Source organism: Accipiter gentilis, chromosome W (genome assembly GCF_929443795.1).
Source record: "Accipiter gentilis chromosome W, bAccGen1.1, whole genome shotgun sequence".
Taxonomy (NCBI): Eukaryota; Metazoa; Chordata; class Aves; order Accipitriformes; family Accipitridae; genus Astur; species Astur gentilis.
Genome location: NC_064918.1, coordinates 2550468 through 2569475, shown reverse-complemented (window position 1 = coordinate 2569475; position 19008 = coordinate 2550468). Strand labels below are relative to the sequence as shown.

The following is a 19008-nucleotide window of genomic DNA, read 5'->3' as shown; positions in this document are numbered from 1 at the left end:
TCTGGATGAGGGGATCGAGTGCACCCTCAGTAAGTTTGCAGATGACACCAAGTTGGGAGGGAGGATTGATCTGCTTGAGGGTAGGAAGGCTCTAGAGAGGGATCTGGACAGGCTGGATCAATGGGACAAGGCCAATTGTATGAGATTCAACAAGGCTAAGTGCCAGGTCCTGCACTTGGGTCACAACAACCTCATGCAATGCTATAGACTTGGGGAAGAGTGCCTGGAAAGCTGCCTGGAAGAAAAGGACCTGGTGTGTTGGTCCACAGCTGGCTGAATATGAGCCAGCAGTGTGCCCAGGTGGCCAAGAAGGCCAATAGCATCCTGGCTTGTATCAGAAATAGTGTGGCCAGCAGGACTAGGGAAATGATTGTCTCCCTGTACTCAGCATTGGTGAGGCTGCACCTTGAATGCTGTGTTCAGTTTTGGGCCCCTCACTACAAGACAGACATTGAGGTGCTAGAGTGCATCCAAAGAAGAGCAATGAAGCTGGTTGTCGTGGTTTAACCCCAGCCAGCAACTAAGCACCATGCAGCTGCTCACTCGCTTCCCCCCCACCCAGTGGGATAGGGGAGAGAATCAGGAAAAAAAAAGGTAAAACTTGTGGGTTGAGATAAGAACGGTTTAATAGAAGAAACTAATAATGATAATGGCAACACTAATAAAATGACAATAGTAATAATAAAAGGATTGGAATATGCAAATGATGCACAATGCAATTGCTCACCACCCACCGATCGACACCCAGTTAGTTCCCCGAGTGGCTATTCCCCCCACCCCCACTCCCCCCAGTTTATATACTAGGCATGATGTCACATGGTATGGAATATTCCTTTGGCCACTTTGGGTCAGCTGTCCTGGCTGTGTCCCCTCCCGACTTCTTGTGCCCCTCCAGCCTTCTTGCTGGCTGGGCATGAGAAGCTGAAAAATCCTTGACTTTAGACTAAACACTACTTAGCAGCAACTGAAAACATCAGTGTTATCAACATTCTTTTCATACTGAACTCAAAAACATAGCACTGTACCAGCTACTAGGAAGGCAATTAACTCTATCCCAGCTGAAACTAGGGCACTGGTGTAGCGTCTAGAGCACAAGTCTTATGAGGAGCGGCTGAGGGAACTGGGGTTGTTTAGTCTGGAGAAAAGGAGGCTGAAGGGAGACCTTATTGCTCTCTACAACTACCTGGAAGGATGTTGTAGTGAGGTGGGTGTCGGTCTCTTTTCCCAAGTAAGAAGTGATAGGAAGAGAGGAAATGTCCTCAAGTTGCGCCAGGGGAGGTTTAGATTGGATATTAGGAAAAATTTCTTTACTGAAAGGGTTGTCAGGCATTGGAACAGGCTGCCCAGGGAAGTAGTTGAGTCACTATCTGTGAGAGACTGAAAGAGTTAATGTCTCAAACATTGTGGTGGGGCAAGTTCTGCTTAAAGACAAACCCTGCACAGCAAGGAACCAAGGTGAAAAGCCCATCAGCTCAGATATCAGCAACAGGAGGGGGAGGGCATGCTGGAGGGTGGGCAGCTCCCTGTTCTGATAAGCTGTTCTGATACAAAGATCAAACAATGCCCATGACTGCAGGGAAGGAGAAGTTACTCCCCAAAGGACCCCCAAGCCCAAAGGCTCACAAACTGCTCATTAGCCTGAGGAGTTCGGGTGCCTGCCCAAAGGAGGGGCAAGGATGATAAAATGACACAAACTGAAGCCCCAGGTGCGCAAGCCCACTGGAACTGGACCCCTCAGCTGACTGAACCAATGCTGGACCCAGGACCAGTGAAATCTTTCTCTCTTCCTTTTTCTCTCTCTTCTTCTCTCTTTCCTTTTCCTTTTCCCCAATCCCTACACCTCATCTGTTTCAAGACATAAACTGTTGACCAAGTCTGGGACTAGGAGTGGATCCAGCCGCCCCTAGGCCCTTCTCTGAGGAGGAGTCTAGAAAGCAAGGGGGTCTGCTCTGAACCTTGTGACTCAATGAGAGGGATCTTCTTATTCCCTGAATTGATGTATATGGTTACACAGTTTACAGAAATAGCCTTATGCCAATTCCTGTTGTGAGAAACCCTGCCACCTACTATCACGCCTCCCCAGTTCAGTTTGTTTGTCATTAATAAAATCTTTAACTGATCAGTTGGTGTCCCTTCACCTTAATTTAGCCCGAGGGAATTAAACATGACTCCCTCGTCTGTCCAGTCTGGGTTGTGACACTATCCCTGCAGGTATTTAAAAGACTTGTAGATGTGGCACTTAGGGACATGGTTTAGTGGTGGACTTGGCAGTGTTAGGTTTATGGTTGGACTTGATCTTAAAGGTCTTTTCCAACCTAAATGATTCTATAATTAATTATTTATAACCATATATGCATGCACACTCATTTAAAGCCTTGAAATCTTCCCAAATAACTCCCTTAAAGCAGGTTGCATGAGCAAGCATGTTATAGTTACATAATAGTTTTACTGGTACCTCCTTGGCATTTTTATATAATTCATTTGACTTGCATTCTGTACGTTTTATTCCAACAATACAGAGACTGCCTACTTTTTAAGTGACACAAGGTGTTCTTAGTGTTCTTCCAGATTGTTATAAATCGACAGAGCCAATTCTATATAAAATTCATATATTTATTGAGAATAGCAAGCAAGCAGCGCTGGGCAGCCGGGGAGTCCGCGCTCCACCAACGGCTCGCAACTTTCTGTTATAGTTACATTCCTTTTATACAGTTCATGCACCCCTTTCTTGTAAATCTCCGCCTTGTCTTGCTTCTTCTTTCTTCACTCGTGCAGGTTTGTTAATGGGTAGATTCGGTCAATCTTCTCAAGGGAGAGTGTCTTTTGATGTAGAATGTCTTTTGATGTGGAGAAATGCAGTCGTGGTAGAGTTAATCCCCTTATCTGGTAAATTATAGCCGTTGTCTTTTCCCTCCTTATCTAGTAAGTTATAGTTGTTGTCTTTTCTCTTGACCTTTACGCAACATTTAGGCAAGCCTTGCTTATTTACATAAAGCATTTGTTCAATCACAATGTGTCCCTTCCCCCTTTCCAATTGGTATGTAAGCCTTATTGTCTTCTTTTAATTCAACAGGAATTACACAATGTCAGGGAACAATTTGGTTCCCTATCGATTACAGTCCCCCGTTTTCCTTTTTGGCACCAGCATTAATTCGTGTTTCCAATCTAATAAGAGTCCTTTTAATTGGAGTAATTTCCGATTCTGATTCAATTTCTTTTACTTCATCTAAGTTATTACATTGTTGTCTCAATGTTGCCGAAAAACTCGGAATAAAAAACTTATCAACACCAATTTAGTGTAGATAAGCAGACACTTCTTTATTGACGGCCGGGTGCGTGGTTGAGTCCTCTCAAAAAAAGCACGCACACCTGAACACCAAAATCATACACCTTATATTAAACTTATTCATTCATATTCATTAGATTTCTGAGAAATGTTATGCATATTCATTAGATTTCTGGGAAGTTATTAGCATATGTTAATGTCCTTTACGCAAGCACATTGAAGGTCTCTGGTGGTCTTCTAGAGTCCTCTGGTGGTCTTTCATAGTCTTCCTCACTTGTCCGCTCCTTGACCTCCTTTAGGTGATTCTGCACAGTTTGGCCCTTGGCAGGTAACTAACTGTTTCTTGGCAGATAACCACAAGTTGCTTCATAAAGAACTTATCAGTTTCCATTAATTTGAAATTCTGACATTTTATACATTCTTCTAGGTTATAATATACTCCTACTATATCCAAATTATCTTAAATCTTAAGCTTGTTATCTAAGTTCTAAATGTTCCTACTAGATGATTTTGGCCAATTCCTCCGGCCTTGGTACAGGGTTATACAGAGGATTTCACAGCAGCTGTTGGTTGTTGGTTAAATGTGTAAAATGCAATAGAGATATATATACTTTTGCTAAAATATTTCTTACAATTCTATATTCCTATTAAAATTGAATATGATTAATTCTAACTACTAACAAATCAATAACAAATCAGTAACATCAATACCATTAACCAGATTGATTCTATCCTACTTTGAACAAGGGCTATAACTTTATTTAAAATACATGGACCAAAAGTTAAGGTTAGCAGTAATATTATTAGGGGTCCCATCAAGGTTGAAATTAGGGTGGTCATCCAGGGTGATTTGTTAAACCATGATTCAAACCATCCTTGTTGGGCTTCTCTTTCTCGCTTCCTTTGGGCAATTCCTTCTCGCACTTTGGCCAGGGAGTCCCAAACTACCCCAGTGTGGTCTGCGTAAAAACAGCATTCTTCTCCCAGAGCGGCGCACAACCCTCCTTGCTGTAAAAATAATAAATCTAACCCTCTTCTATTTTGTAAAACTACTTTGGACAAGGAGGTAAGGGATTTTTCTAAATACGAAATTGACTTTTCAATTCGTTCCAGGTCCTCATCCACTGCTGCCCTTAAAGAGGTTAACCCTTGATTTTGTTGTATAATGGAAGTTATCCCTGTTGCCGCCCCGGTTACCCCTAAGCCAATAAGAGTGGCTATAGTAATTGCTGTTATGGGTTCCCTCTTCCTGATTCTATGTTCTCTATCTTCCCAATAGGTATACAGATTACTTTCCTGATGGTATAGTATCCTTGGGATAACTGTAACTTGGATACAGTATTCTCTTTTCTTGTTGAAAACGTTTAGGGACAGACATGGAGTGAGGCCTGTTTTGGAGCAAATCCACCATCCTCCATTGTTGGGAAGTGGCTTGCTGAAAAAGGACATGGGCCTGTGGAAAAGTTGTGCGAGCAGAGTTCTGTGTGAAAGAATGTCAGTTTGAGCAGCAAGACTAGGCCTTGGCCGAAAATAGCTGGCTTTACTGATATTGGGAGAAAAACAACAGCTGGTCTCACTGTTATCAGGAGAAAGACAGGGACGGTGTGACCTTGGCATAACTTCACAAGTAACTTTTGAAGAAGTTCCCATGAGAAAGTTACGGAACACGCGTAGCTGCCAACCACAAGTGGGTGTGTTTTAGTAATGAATAAACATTAGCAATGTACCAATCATATTAGGACTAGTAGGCATAATTATCGCAAACTGTATAAATATGAGCTATCCGTGCAAATAAAGTTGAATCACTTCTATCACTCATATTGGGTCGACTTATGTGCATTCCTCTGCCGCTCCAACACTCCTTCACCCGGTATGACCCACTTATTATCTGTCGTGTTGCTTACATTCTTTGTCCATGAGCTACAAAGCCTCTTTTTCGCACGGGGGATTCTCCCTAAACATATTCCTTTTCCCCTTACTTGTTTTAAAGTAATGCCAATTCTTCTTTCTTCCCGCCGGCACTGTAGGGGGTTGGCCTGGTTCGTGAGGTTATAAGTGGTGTTCATTCCTATGGCTTCATAGAAAGGAGGTTTAGTGTCATAGCATAACCAACAAGCAACAGTAGCATTAGGGTTCGTATGGTTGAGGGCTTGATAAGCTGCTTGGACTAACTTCCATAATGGTTCAGTATAACTGTCTTTGGTAACGATATCCCCTAAGGTAGGTTCTGGAGCTAAGGTGGATAAGTTGGATACAGTTCTGTTAGGCTCTTTCTTTGGTTCTGATTCGGTTCCTTTTATAATTCTATTGGGGCCTATGGCTTGAGAATTCGGAATCTCTCTCTTTTGAATAAGAATTAGCCCTCTGTTTGTGCTAGGCCAAGGTTCCCAATACCTGACTCCCCAAGTTTTTCCCAGTAACCGCCCGGGGTCTTCTGGTAACATGACATTTAGGACTAAATGTCTACAATTACTGTAACCAACTGATCCTCCATAACTAACTGATCCTCCACTCCAGTTGTACTTAGGTGGTTTACAGGTGTGTGGTCCCCATTCTACTTTCAAAAATTTGTCTCTTGTGGGTGGAGTCCAAGCGTTTGCAATAGTAACACAGTCCCAGTAAGCACAGTAATATTGGTTAGGCGTATTGCAATACCCCTTCCCTGGATTAGAACTAGGACAAAAATAAAAGGGTCTTAGGTCCAAGCATGGACTTACGGGAGCCAGAGTGCAAAGTGAGGCGGTAAAACTGGGGGACCCTGCAGTAATTTTCTTTTGGATAATTGCGGAATCTTCCCATCTTGACAGAGTCCATTCGTATGGCTGGTGGAGATTTTTCCCTTGTACTGAGCCCATCCATATCAAAACTAATAATTTTACATTTCTAGGGCCTAAAATTGTGTAAAGCAAAAGCATTAGAGCTTGATCCCAACGTTTAGGGAACAGTGGTGGTATCCATGGACCATTGTGGGTATTATTTTCCCAACTTAATATATCATCGTAAGGTGTCTCTTTTATACCCCAAGATCCTTGCCTTTTTGTGTCTTAATTTTTAAATCCTTTAGGTCATTGTGGAGTGAGGTTGGGTCAGTGGGAAATGTTAGGGTGTTTTCAACTTGGTAGCACTTACTATATGGGTCTGTAGCTTTATATTTAAGGCAGCTTGTCATCAACAGTCCCCACAGCAGTACATTTCTGCCTCTTCCGTCTACTTGGTTGCTTCAAGCAACGGGGTGTACCATCTTCTCAGCAGCAAATGTATTCTTCAGGGGAGCACTTGTTAGGCTGCTTGGCCTGTCTTATTTTGTAAGCGCTCCAATTTTTATCTTCTCACTTCTCACAAGTAGCAACTCACTCTCACGACCGTTTTTCTACAATTTATGTCAGTTATTATTGTTACGTTAGGGCAAGGTTCGTTGAATGATAACAATATTGTTCGGGATGTATTCCTTTTACAAATATTTCTTACCACTCAGTGGAATCCTTCTCAATTTTTCCTACTAAAACCCTTAGGCGTAAGGCCTTATTAGTCAGTTGTCTTTCCTGATCGTGACACTCTTGACAAACCCCTCTGGGGGAATACCCGTAATGGCAATGGCTCCACCACTTTCTCTGACACACTATACACTTATAACATACAAATGGATAGCAATTACAATCTAGATTTACACAGTTGATGGTCACAGGTTTATTTATTGGTTCTTTCTCTTTAAAGTAACCTTCAAGTCTTCCGAGTTGTTAGCCACTTCCCAATGAGAAGTGTGGATCGGTCCCTTAACCCGAGTAGCATGGGTCCATCCCTTTTCCACCATCTGGATGGCTGTATCTGTAGTCAAAAGAACAAGAAACGGACCTTCCCAGCGGGGGTTTAGACATGTTCTTTCCACGTTTTTATCAGCACGTGGTCCCCAGGCTCAATTTTATGAATAGGAAATCCCAAGGGGACTGTTTGCTCTATTATTCCTTTCTGGCGGTTGTCTCTTATGACTTTTGCTAAGGTAGTTATGTAGGTATGGATAGATGCATCTTCAACCTTGGGGTGTTGGATTGGTATTCCATGGGAATAAGGCATCCCATATAACATCTCATAGGGAGATAACCTCGTACTAGTCTGGGACCTTGTCCTGATGTTTAATAAAGCTAATGGTAAACATTTAACCCATTACATTTTGGTCTCTATCATTAGCTTCGTTAGTTGTGCCTTAATAAGCCCATTCATCCTCTCTACTCTCCCTGAACTCTGTGGATGCCATGGGGTATGGAATTCCCACTTAATTCCTAGAGCCTCTATTGTTTCCTTTAATATTTTGGATGTGAAATGTGTTCCCTGGTCCGAATCGATAGCTATAACCATACCAAATCTGGGAATAACTTCTTCTAGCAAATGTTTAACTACAGTTTTAGTAGTAGCTTTCACAGTGGGATAGGCTTCCACCCACTGGGTAAGCTGGTCTACTATTACCAAAAAATAGCGATATCTTCCTACCTTAGGTAACTCTGTAAAATCTACTTGGATCCTCTCAAAAGGTCTGCAGGCCAATTTTCTCCCTCCAAGGGATTTTGTTCTAAAGTTAGACCTGTTCAACTTTTGACAAGTTAAACACCCTTGGACTGTTGGAGCGGCGGAGGAATGCACATAAGTCGACCCAATATGAGTGATAGAAGTGATTCAACTTTATTTGCACGGATAGCTCATATTTATACAGTTTGCGATAATTATGCCTACTAGTCCTAATATGATTGGTACATTGCTAATGTTTATTCATTACTAAAACACACCCACTTGTAGTTTGCAGCTATGCGTGTTTGTCGTGGTTTCAGCCCGGCCGGTAACAAAGGACCACGCAGCCGCTCGCTCACTCCTCCGCCCCCCTCCGGTGGGATGGGGAGGAGACGGAGGAGAGAAAAGGAAAAGAAACTGGAACCTCGAGGGTTGAGATAAAGGCAGTTTACTGGGACAAACACAAAAGAGATTACAACAACAACAACGGCACTAATGAAAAAAAGTATACAAAAAGAGTGATGCACAGTGCAACTGCTCACCACCCGGGACCCGACGCTCCGCCACTTCCCCCACCGAAAAAAACAGAGACCACCCCCCGGCCCGCTCCCCATTTATATACTGGGCAGGATGTCACATGGTATGGAATAGCTCCTTGGCTAGTTCAGGTCAGCTGCCCCGGCTATGCCCCCACCTCCCAGGTTCCTGTAAAAATTAACTCTATCCCAGCTGAACCCAGGACATTATCCACCCCTTATTCTATACCATCTACATCATGCCCAGATCTTACTTTTTTTTATTTTTTTCCAATCAACCACTACAACTTTCCTTGTCTTATATATAAGTATATGGACTCCACCCCCTGACCTCGCACACACACACACGGTGTTCCTTTAGCCTATGGGCTATCCCTCTAATGTGTCCATCGATTTTGGGGCTCTATCTGTTGTAACAGTTCTTCAGGATAAGAGAGAGATGGTGTGAGATGTTGGGTTGTTGTACGCTGCCTCTGGAACTTGTGGCTAGTACATTTGGTGCAACTCATGCCCCTGGTCTGCAGGTCGAAGATGTTGATCTTGAGGAAATTGGTGGGTGCCAGTTCAAGTTCTATCGCTGTTGTACTTGGCTCAGTTTCAAAAGTCCATCCTGTAGTCATTTGGATAATTCTCACAATAATACCCTTGATATGGCATATAGACACTATAGATACAATGACATGCATTGGCAGGTTATTTAGCAGTTAAATATCATACAGCCCAATTCACTGGCTATTCTCTCCCAAAATCAAATCTCCCTGAGGTACACATCGAACCTCCCCATCCTTCTGCATCACCCACCAGGTGTACCCAGGTCCTTGAGCAAAAACAACCCCTTGAATGGGTTTGCTTCTGCTTGAGGGAGGACTAACCCAGACTGTCTTTCCTAACATACTCCTCATGCGCACTACAGGGACTTTATCCCCTTCTACAGTATGTGGATCTCTTGGTTGGGCGGGGCCAGCCCGATTGGCGGATCCTCTAGTATTAACTAACCAGGTGGCTTTTGTTAAATGTGTATCCCAATGCTTGAAAGTTCCACCCCCCATCGCTCTCAATGTAGTTTTCAGCAGTCCATTGTACCGTTCAATTTTTCCGGAGGCTGGTGCGTGATAAGGGATGTGATACACCCACTCAATGCCATGTTCTTTGGCCCAGGTGTCTACGAGGTTGTTTCGGAAGTGAGTCCCGTTGTCCGACTCGATTCTTTCTGGGGTGCCGTGTTGCCATAAAATTTTCTCTTCAAGGCCCAGGATAGTGTTCTGGGCAGTGGCATGGGACACAGGGTATGTTTCCAGCCACCCAGTGGTTGCTTCCACCATTGTAAGAACATGGCACTTGCCTTGGCGTGTTCGTGGGAGTGTGATATAGTCAATCTGCCAGGCCTCCCACTGTTTATATTTCAGCCATCGTCCTCCATGCGACAGGGGTTTTTGCCGCTTGGCTTGCTTAATTGCAGCACATGTTTCACATTCATGGATGACCTGTGAGATAGTGTCCATGGTCAAGTCCACCCCTCGATCTCGAGCCCATCTATATGTTGCATCTCTTCCCTGATGGCCTGAGGTATCGTGGGCCCACTGAGCCATAAATAGCTCACCTCTACGTTGCCAGTCCAGGTCCACCTGAGACACTTCAATCTTGGCGGCCTGATCTGCCTGCTGGTTGTTTTGATGTTCTTCAGTGGCTCAACTCCTGGGTACATGAGCATCTACGTGATGTACTTTTACCACTAGCTTCTCTATCCGAACAGCGATATCTTGCCACAGTGCGGCAGCCCAGATGGGTTTACCTCTGCGCTGCCAATTGCCCTTCTTCCATTGCTGTAGCCACCCCCATAGGGCATTTGCCACCATCCACGAGTCAGTATAGAGATAGAGCACTGGCCACTTTTCTCTTTCAGCAATGTCTAACGCTAGCTGGATGGCTTTCACCTCTGCAAACTGACTCGATTCACCTTCTCCTTCAGCAGTTTCTGCGACTAGTCGTGTAGGACTCCATACAGCAGCCTTCCACCTTCGATGTTTTCCCACAATGCGACAGGACCCATCAGTGAACAGGGCATATTGCCTCTCATTTTCTGGCAGTTTATTATACAGCGGGGCTTCTTCGGCCCGTGTCACCTCTTTCTCTGGCGACATTCCAAAATCTTTGCCTTCTGGCCAGTCCGTGATCACTTCTAACATTCCTGGGCGACCGGGGTTTCCTATGCGAGCTCGCTGTGTGATCAGTGCGATCCACTTACTCCACGTGGCGTCAGTCGCGTGATGCGTAGAGGAAACTTTCCCTTTGAACATCCAGCCCAGCACTGGCAGTCGAGGTGCTAAGAAGAGCTGTGTTTCAGTACCAACCACTTCTGAGGCGGCTCGAACTCCTTCATATGCTGCCAAGATCTCTTTTTCAGTTGGAGTATAGCGAGCCTCGGATCCTCGATATCCCCGACTCCAAAACCCCAGAGGTCGGCCACGGGTCTCCCCAGGTGCTTTCTGCCAAAGGCTCCAGGTAGGGCCATTCTCCCCAGCTGCAGTGTAGAGCATATTTTTAATATCTTGTCCTGTCCGGACTGGCCCAAGAGCTACTGCGTGAACAATCTCCTGCTTAATCTGTTCAAAGGCTTGTCGTTGCTCAGGCCCCCATTTAAAATCGTTCTTCTTCCGAGTAACTTGGTAGAGAGGGCTTACAATTTGACTGTAATTTGGAATATGCATTCTCCAAAAACCCACAACACCTAAGAAAGCCTGTGTTTCCTTTTTATTAGTCGGTGGAGACATAGCTGCTATTTTGTTGATGACGTCCACAGGGATCTGACGACGCCCATCTTGCCATTTTACTCCTAAGAACTGGATCTCCTGTGCAGGTCCCTTGACCTTACTTTCTTTTATGGCAAAACCAGCCTTCAAAAGGATTTGGATTATTTTCTTCCCTTTCTCAAAAACTTCTTCTGCCGTGTTGCCCCATACGATGATGTCATCAATATATTGCAGGTGCTCTGGAGCTTCACCTTTTTCTAGTGCAGCCTGGATCAGTCCATGACAAATGGTGGGGCTGTGTTTCCACCCCTGGGGCAGTCGATTCCAGGTGTACTGGACGCCCCTCCAAGTGAAAGCAAACTGAGGCCTGCACTCCGCTGCCAAGGGAATGGAGAAAAATGCATTAGCAATGTCAATTGTGGCATACCACTTAGCTGCCTTTGATTCCAGTTCATATTGAAGCTCTAACATATCTGGCACAGCAGCGCTTAGCGGTGGCGTGACTTCATTCAGCCCACGATAATCTACTGTTAGTCGCCATTCCCCATTGGATTTCTGCACGGGCCATATGGGACTATTAAAGGGTGAGTGAGTCTTGCTGATCACTCCTTGGCTCTCCAGTTGGCAAATCAGCTTATGGATTGGGATCAGGGAGTCTCGGTTGGTGCGATATTGTCGCCGGTGCACCGTCGTGGTAGCAATTGGCACCTGTTGTTCTTCAACCTTCAGCAACCCCACAACCGAAGGGTCTTGGGAGAGACCCGGCAGGGTAGACAGCTGTTCAATCTCCTCCGTCTCCAATGCAGCTATACCAAAGGCCCAACGGTACCCTTTTGGGTCCTTGAAATACCCCCTCCTGAGATAATCTATACCAAGGATGCACGGGGCCTCTGGGCCAGTCGCAATGGGGTGTTTATGCCACTCATTCCCGGTTAGACTCATTTCAGCTTCCAATACGGTTAGCTCTTGGGATCCCCCTGTCACACCAGAGATACAGATGGGTTCTGCCCCTTTATAACTAGATGGCATTAGGGTACATTGTGCACCAGTGTCCACTAGAGCCTTATATTCCTGTGGGTCTGATGTGCCAGGCCATCGAATCCACACTGTCCAGTAGACTCGGTTGTCCCTCTCCTCCACCTGGCTGGAGGCAGGGCCCCTCTAATCCTGGTTAGAACATCCGTTACTCACTTTCTGCACACGTAAATCGGAAGTCCCTTCAAGGGGATCAGAAATGAGATCAGCCCATCTACTGCGTCTGGGGGACTGCTCACGGGAAACTGGAGCAGCAGTTTTCCAAGAATTCTCTTTTCTGGTTGCTTTTTCTCGCAACTCCTGTACCCGTGCATCCAAGACTGAAGTGGGTTTTCCATCCCACTTCCTCATGTCCTCTCCATGGTCACGCAGGTAAAACCACAGGTTAGCCCGTCGAGTGTACTTTCTCTCTCCTCTCTCTTGGGCAGAGGAACGCTTACTCCCAATAACTGCGATGCGGGCCTGTACAGGTGAGGAGGAGGACAGATCCACTTTGAATTGCTGGAACTCTCGGGACAACTCCTCTACAGCTGAGACACAGGCCCGTAGGGAGGAAGAGAGACTCCCTTCGTATTGCCGGAGTTGGACAGCCAATTCATCCACCGTTTGTCCATAGCCTTCTCTCCAGGACATTACTGCCAATGAGTTGGCATAGGTTGGTGGTGCACTTCGTAGAAACTTCCGCCACATGGGTTGTGTGCATTGGACTTCATCTGGATCTGTGGGTGACTGCGCATTTTCTGGATCATTGTAAATCACCTCCAGCACGGCTAATTCTCTCAGGTACTGAATACCTCTCTCCATGGTGGTCCACTTGCCTTGGTGACATGTAACTTCATCCCTGAAGGGGTATCTTTCCTTTACACCTAACAAAAGTCGCCTCCAGAGGCTGAGGACTTGTGTTTTTCTCCCAATCGCCTTGTCGATGCCCCCTTCCCTAGACAGAGATCCCAGCTGCTTGGCTTCCTTACCCTCTAATTCCACACTACTAGCCCCGCTATCCCAGCATCGGAGCAGCCAGGTAACAATGTGCTCACCTGGGTGGCGGCTAAAATCTTTTCGCATGTCACGCAACTCACTCATGGATAGAGATCGGGTAATTATTTCAGGTTCTGCCTCTACCTCCTGTTCTCGCGATGACCCTGGTTCATCTTCATCTCTCGCTAAGCGAACTGATTTCTTTGTGTGTTTCTTTTTCTGTACAGGGGCGACTGATACTGGCACAGGCTGGTTCTCTGGTTCAGCTGCAGTGTCTGTCACCGGGGTAGGGGTAGTGTAGACATTCGTCTGATCACCCCGTGGGACTCGGCACAGGGTCCACCATACCCTGGGCCACAGAGCACTGACACCAATATGAGGATGCTGCAAATGGCGTTTATTCAACTGCGTCACGCCCTTATATACTGTCTGTCGGTCATCCCGCCTCCTTTAACCCTTCTCTTTCCGTACATCGCGAGATCTTCCGAGCGCCAATCCCTACAAGTCCCCCCTCACTATGGCGGATGACCGACGGTACAAACTGGCGTTACAGCTATAAGCGATCCCACCACCTCATGGTAATTCGTGTACTGGTGGGTACCCGCACTCTGTATAAAGAGTTTCCACACGCAAACAGTCAGTGCTGGTATCCCACAACAAACCATAATAACCACCACCAAAAGGATTCCAAATAGGGTCAACGTTTTTCAGTCAATCAAAGACAGGAGCCATCGCCAGGTCGACGAGAGGAGATTGTCAAGCCACTGTCACCTGCCTCCTGTAATTGATTGGCTTTGTCTAAAAGCATATCATAGTCCCCCGCTTATGGGGTACACACAGCGGTTGCTGTAAAGTGGATCTGCGGTGTTCAAAACATCGGTCACACCATTTTGATGCTCGGTTGGTGTGTCTCCAGAGTTGTTGTCCACAGCGGTCATACTTGACAAGCACCCAAGGGTCACAACGACCACAGTGCAGGTACTCAGATGATCTTCTGAACGGCATCCTGCAAAATAACTCACAACAAATCGTTATTGACTGAGGTCTGGTTTCAACCACCGTGACGGCACCCAGCGCACACGTGAGTCTGGGTGCTCTGATGACTGTACTGCAGCATACCCTCTTCCCTGTGTCACCAAGCGCCTCCCACCTTCCCACTTTCCTGTTTCTGGGTCTTTCTTGTTGGGTCTCAACTAGTGCTGCTTGTAATCTGTTTGTCCAAGCTTCTTTCTAAATCAAAAAAAAATGGGAGTCAAAATCATACTGCAAAACTGTCGCGAATCCCAGGGAGTCAGTGAACCTGAAAAAAACCACATCTAAAAGGGAGCCTGTCATGGGATGTCCTAAGCCGTATTCATCCACGGTCTTCTTCACTCGTTGCAAAAGCTTGCTATCTAACGGAGACCACTCCACCCCTACACCACCTGGACCAGCTCGGACTGGGCAAACTAAAGGGGGTCCTTCAAAGCGTATGCCGTCCATAACACATTCCTTTGCTACAATTTTCCAGTCTGGCAACGTGATCTTCGGTGAATCGGGAACTCCTTTCTGTTCCCCAGCTGCTTGTAGCAGCTGCCGCTGTTGCTTCACCTGCTCCTGTATCTCCTCTACTACTCGCTGCAACATCTGCAGCGGATCTGTAGCTGGGTCGGGCGCAGGTATTAAAGGCATAGGCGTTGCCTTTTCACTGGCTGCTGCCGACTGCGCCTTACAGTCGGAGATAGCCTTTTGTTTTACCGCTGCGTGCGGCGGACGACAGCGGTGTCCGCCCACCAGTTGCCACGCCTCCTCTAACCGTTGAGCCGACCCCTCGATTGAGTCCGGACCACTCTCTTCCTCTTCCGCTACGCGCGTAAGAGGGGGTGTCCTGACTTTCCTTCCTCCTTCCTTTGGCCGTGCTCCGCCTCTCCCGACCTCCGGAGAGACATCCGGGGAGAAGGCGGATGTCGGCGCCATCTTAGGGTGAGCTTGTGGCGCGGTTCGCAAAACACGTCCCGGCACCCAATCCTCCGGATCATACAGGGGAACCGCTCCCTCCTCTACCTGCTCCTTTTCTGATCCCTTCATCACCGCCCTCTCCGCCTCCTCTAGTCTCTGCCTCTCCTTCTCCCGTCTCCTTTGCTCAGCCACGGGTTCCTCTGCCTCCTGAATTAACTGTCGATCTTTCTCCCGCTCCTCCTCTCTCGCCCGTTCACGCTCCCGTTCAAACTCCTCCCAAGGGTATCCCGGTGGTTCGGCCGGTGCCGACGGCTGCACTGGGAGCACCAGAGGCGTCTGCTCCGCTACCTCCGTCAGCCCTTCTGTCCGCGCCTCCCCATCCGCCTGCACGCCCCGCTCCGCCTGCGCGTGCATCAATCTCTTTGCTTCCTTCCATGTTAAGCCCTCCTCCCGCACTTTCCTGAAAATCGCCCTAATCCGCCCCCACGTCTTTAACTCCGGACCATGCTGCGTCGCCATAGCCCGTTCCGCTAAAGCCGCGGTGCATTTCGGCCAGCACTCAGGAGACAATATGTCCCCCGGGCGCTCTATCGCTTCCTCTTTCAGGAGCCGCTCTAGGCAAGCTTTCGCTTCTTTTTGTCCCATAGGGATTTTTACCTCTCTAGAGCACGAGTCCAACACCTTCAGGACTCCTTCCATGCCTGGCCAGGCCTTCGATTACGCCCCGCGTAATCCGCCGATGTCCAATCACGTCGGGGTCACCACTTGTAGACATTCGTCTGATCACCCCGTGGGACTCGGCACAGGGTCCACCATACCCTGGGCCACAGAGCACTGACACCAATATGAGGATGCTGCAAATGGCGTTTATTCAACTGCGTCACGCCCTTATATACTGTCTGTCGGTCATCCCGCCTCCTTTAACCCTTCTCTTTCCGTACATCGCGAGATCTTCCGAGCGCCAATCCCTACAGGGTAGTCATGGTACCTGTTGTCGTGGTAGGGGCAGCCACGGTGCTTGTTGTCGGGGTAGGGGCAGCCACGGTGTCTGTTGTCAGGGTTTGGGTAGCCACGGTACATGTTGTCCTGTTTTCCATCTTTTCCCCCTTTTCCCCCCGAGGGTGCTGCATAATATCAAGCAGTGTTTGGTAGATATTGGCCAGAGCCCAGCACAGTGCAGCGAGTTGTATGTCTTTGGAATAGCCACAGCATTTTTCTTTCAAATATTCTGTCACTTCATAAGGGTTCTGTAGTTGTTCGGGAGTGAACTTCCAAGTCACTGGCGGTGAGAAGTTCTCTAGATACTTGCCCATATGCTCCCACATGCCGTGCCACCCATGAGTATCCAGCTTTGGGGGAGATCTCTGAGTGGTACTCTTAAAGAGCGTTTTTGTAGCCCTAAACAAGACCTGAAACATATTCAGGAGGCATAGCACTAACAGCACACTGGCTTGCGCATCCCAAGGATATTCAAAATTCTCAAAAGCTGTTGTAATTAGTCGGAAGGAGAAGAGGGAGGTGAATGGACGGGGGGAGGTATCCCCCCCTAATTTCCCCATGGATTGGGTGTAATTACCAATAAAATCCGACAGAAGGCGCCCAAAGTATGGAAATGATATCACTGCCTCATACAGATACCAGCTTAACCTCATGACCAGTGATGTAATCATTTCATAAGTCGACATTGCCCAGTACAGCAAAATGATAATCCCAATCACTCTCCCAGAGATGAGATACGCAACTACAGGCAATACATAGAGCATATAAGAGCTTACAAAACGCCACCATGTAAACAAATGAAACAACATTGTGACTAACATCTATATATCTAAGAAATGCGTTTGGCAAATTTGTTTCAACACGCTCTGGCCAGATCTGTCGTTATCTCAACCCTTCTGCCCCACGTTGGGCGCCAAAAAGGACTGTCGTGGTTTCAGCCCGGCCGGTAACAAAGGACCACGCAGCCGCTCGCTCACTCCTCCGCCCCCCTCCGGTGGGATGGGGAGGAGACGGAGGAGAGAAAAGGAAAAGAAACTGGAACCTCGAGGGTTGAGATAAAGGCAGTTTACTGGGACAAACACAAAAGAGATTACAACAACAACAACGGCACTAATGAAAAAAAGTATACAAAAAGAGTGATGCACAGTGCAACTGCTCACCACCCGGGACCCGACGCTCCGCCACTTCCCCCACCGAAAAAAACAGAGACCACCCCCCGGCCCGCTCCCCATTTATATACTGGGCAGGATGTCACATGGTATGGAATAGCTCCTTGGCTAGTTCAGGTCAGCTGCCCTGGCTATGCCCCCACCTCCCAGGTTCCTGTAAAAATTAACTCTATCCCAGCTGAACCCAGGACAGTGTTCAGTAACTTTCTCATGGGAACTTCTTCAAAAGTTACTTATGAAGTTATGCCAAGGTCATACCGTCCCTGTCTTTCTCCTGATAACAGCAAGACCAGCTGTTGTTTTTCTCCTGATATCAGCAAGGCCAGCAGTCTTCGGCCAAGGCCTAATCTTGCTGCTCAAACTGACATTCTTTCACACACAACTCTGCTTGCACAACTTTTCTATAGACCCATGTCCTTTTTCATCAAGCCAATTCCCAACAATTCCCCCTTTTTCTTTTTGTGTGAGTAGAGCTTGGTGTGTCAGCCTTGAGACTCCTCTCATCATGTACCCATACGCAATTCTATTACACAGATTAATATCAATATACCTAACCATCGTAAGGCTTCCTTAATCAATGACATTAGCCATGGTGTTATCCCGCCGAATATTGACTGTAACACCACATCAAACCAACTAGTTTCTTGCTGGATCTTTGTGTATGTTTCTTCAGCCAATTTATCTGTTTGTGTATAGATTGAGGTAAAATTTTAACACCTGCTGTATTGCCCTTTGCAAAGATCTGTGAACACAATTAATTAAACACAGTAAACCCAACATTATACCTAATAAAATACATAAGAATAAAAGACTGTTCAGGTAATGCCAATGACACACAAAAAGAGATTTGATTAATAGCTTTAGCTAGTGACACCCAAACATTCTTACTGTCCCATGGCGTTAACCGATGTGGATCAATCACCGGTGTCACTGTCATGCTGCTTACTACAGTCAGTGTGTTCCATATCAATCTCAGCATAAGGTTTCAAATTTATGGGTAAATCAGGAACGTATCTGCCAGACATGGATGATGTGATTTTTTTTTTTTTTGTCCAATTGCTGCCAAGGCTTGCCATCCTGGTGCACTTAGTTGTCTTGTAGAAGTTAAGCTATCGCTGCCCCTCAATAAATCCAGCAGCGGCTGTAAGTCTGTATTTGTAATACCACAATAAGGTCGAATCCACTGTAGGTCTCCGTTTAAATCCTTCTACCTCTTTTTGTTTTTGAGCAATCCAGGCTTGCTTAATAACTTGGGATGCCATTTTCCTTAATAAGCTGAACAAGGTAAAACTATTACAATAGCTAAAATCACAGTAACTACAATAATGCCCATAATTCTTTGAGCCAACCTGTTACCCCTAATGACCCAGACCATGAGGACTATGAGGAAAATGAACCATCCATACATTCTTGTGCCATCTTGCTCCACGAACTCAGCCCAGCAATCGGTAGGTGCCAGCTTTCCGTGGGCGTCCCCACAGAGGCAACGATGGCCTCACCGTACACCAGCCCGATGCTCTTCGGAAAATCCCGGTATTTATACATTTGCAGAGGAACGGGTTTTAGCACACGTGGCCAGCGGGTGCCAAAAGTCCGCCTCGGTTGCAATCTATGACGCATGTGCTTGCTGGCCAGGCACGCTGCACGAGTCATAGCCATCTTGTCTATTGGTTCGTGGGCTTTACGATACAGTTGCGATGCACAGAGAATCTTGACCTGTTATGTTAGCCAAGGTGACCTATACATTAGTTTTCGGCTGAGGTAGTATTCATATTGCCACATCATCTATGATGCTCCAGATGATGATGGTCGTGCAA

At 46.6% G+C, this 19008-nt stretch overlaps 1 protein-coding gene across 1 annotated transcript in view; it reads left to right on the top strand.

The window, feature by feature from the left end:
- The window catches only part of LOC126035269 (uncharacterized), a 39867-nt gene that overhangs the window by 5486 nt on the left and 15373 nt on the right, over window positions 1-19008 (top strand). The window lies entirely within an intron of this gene.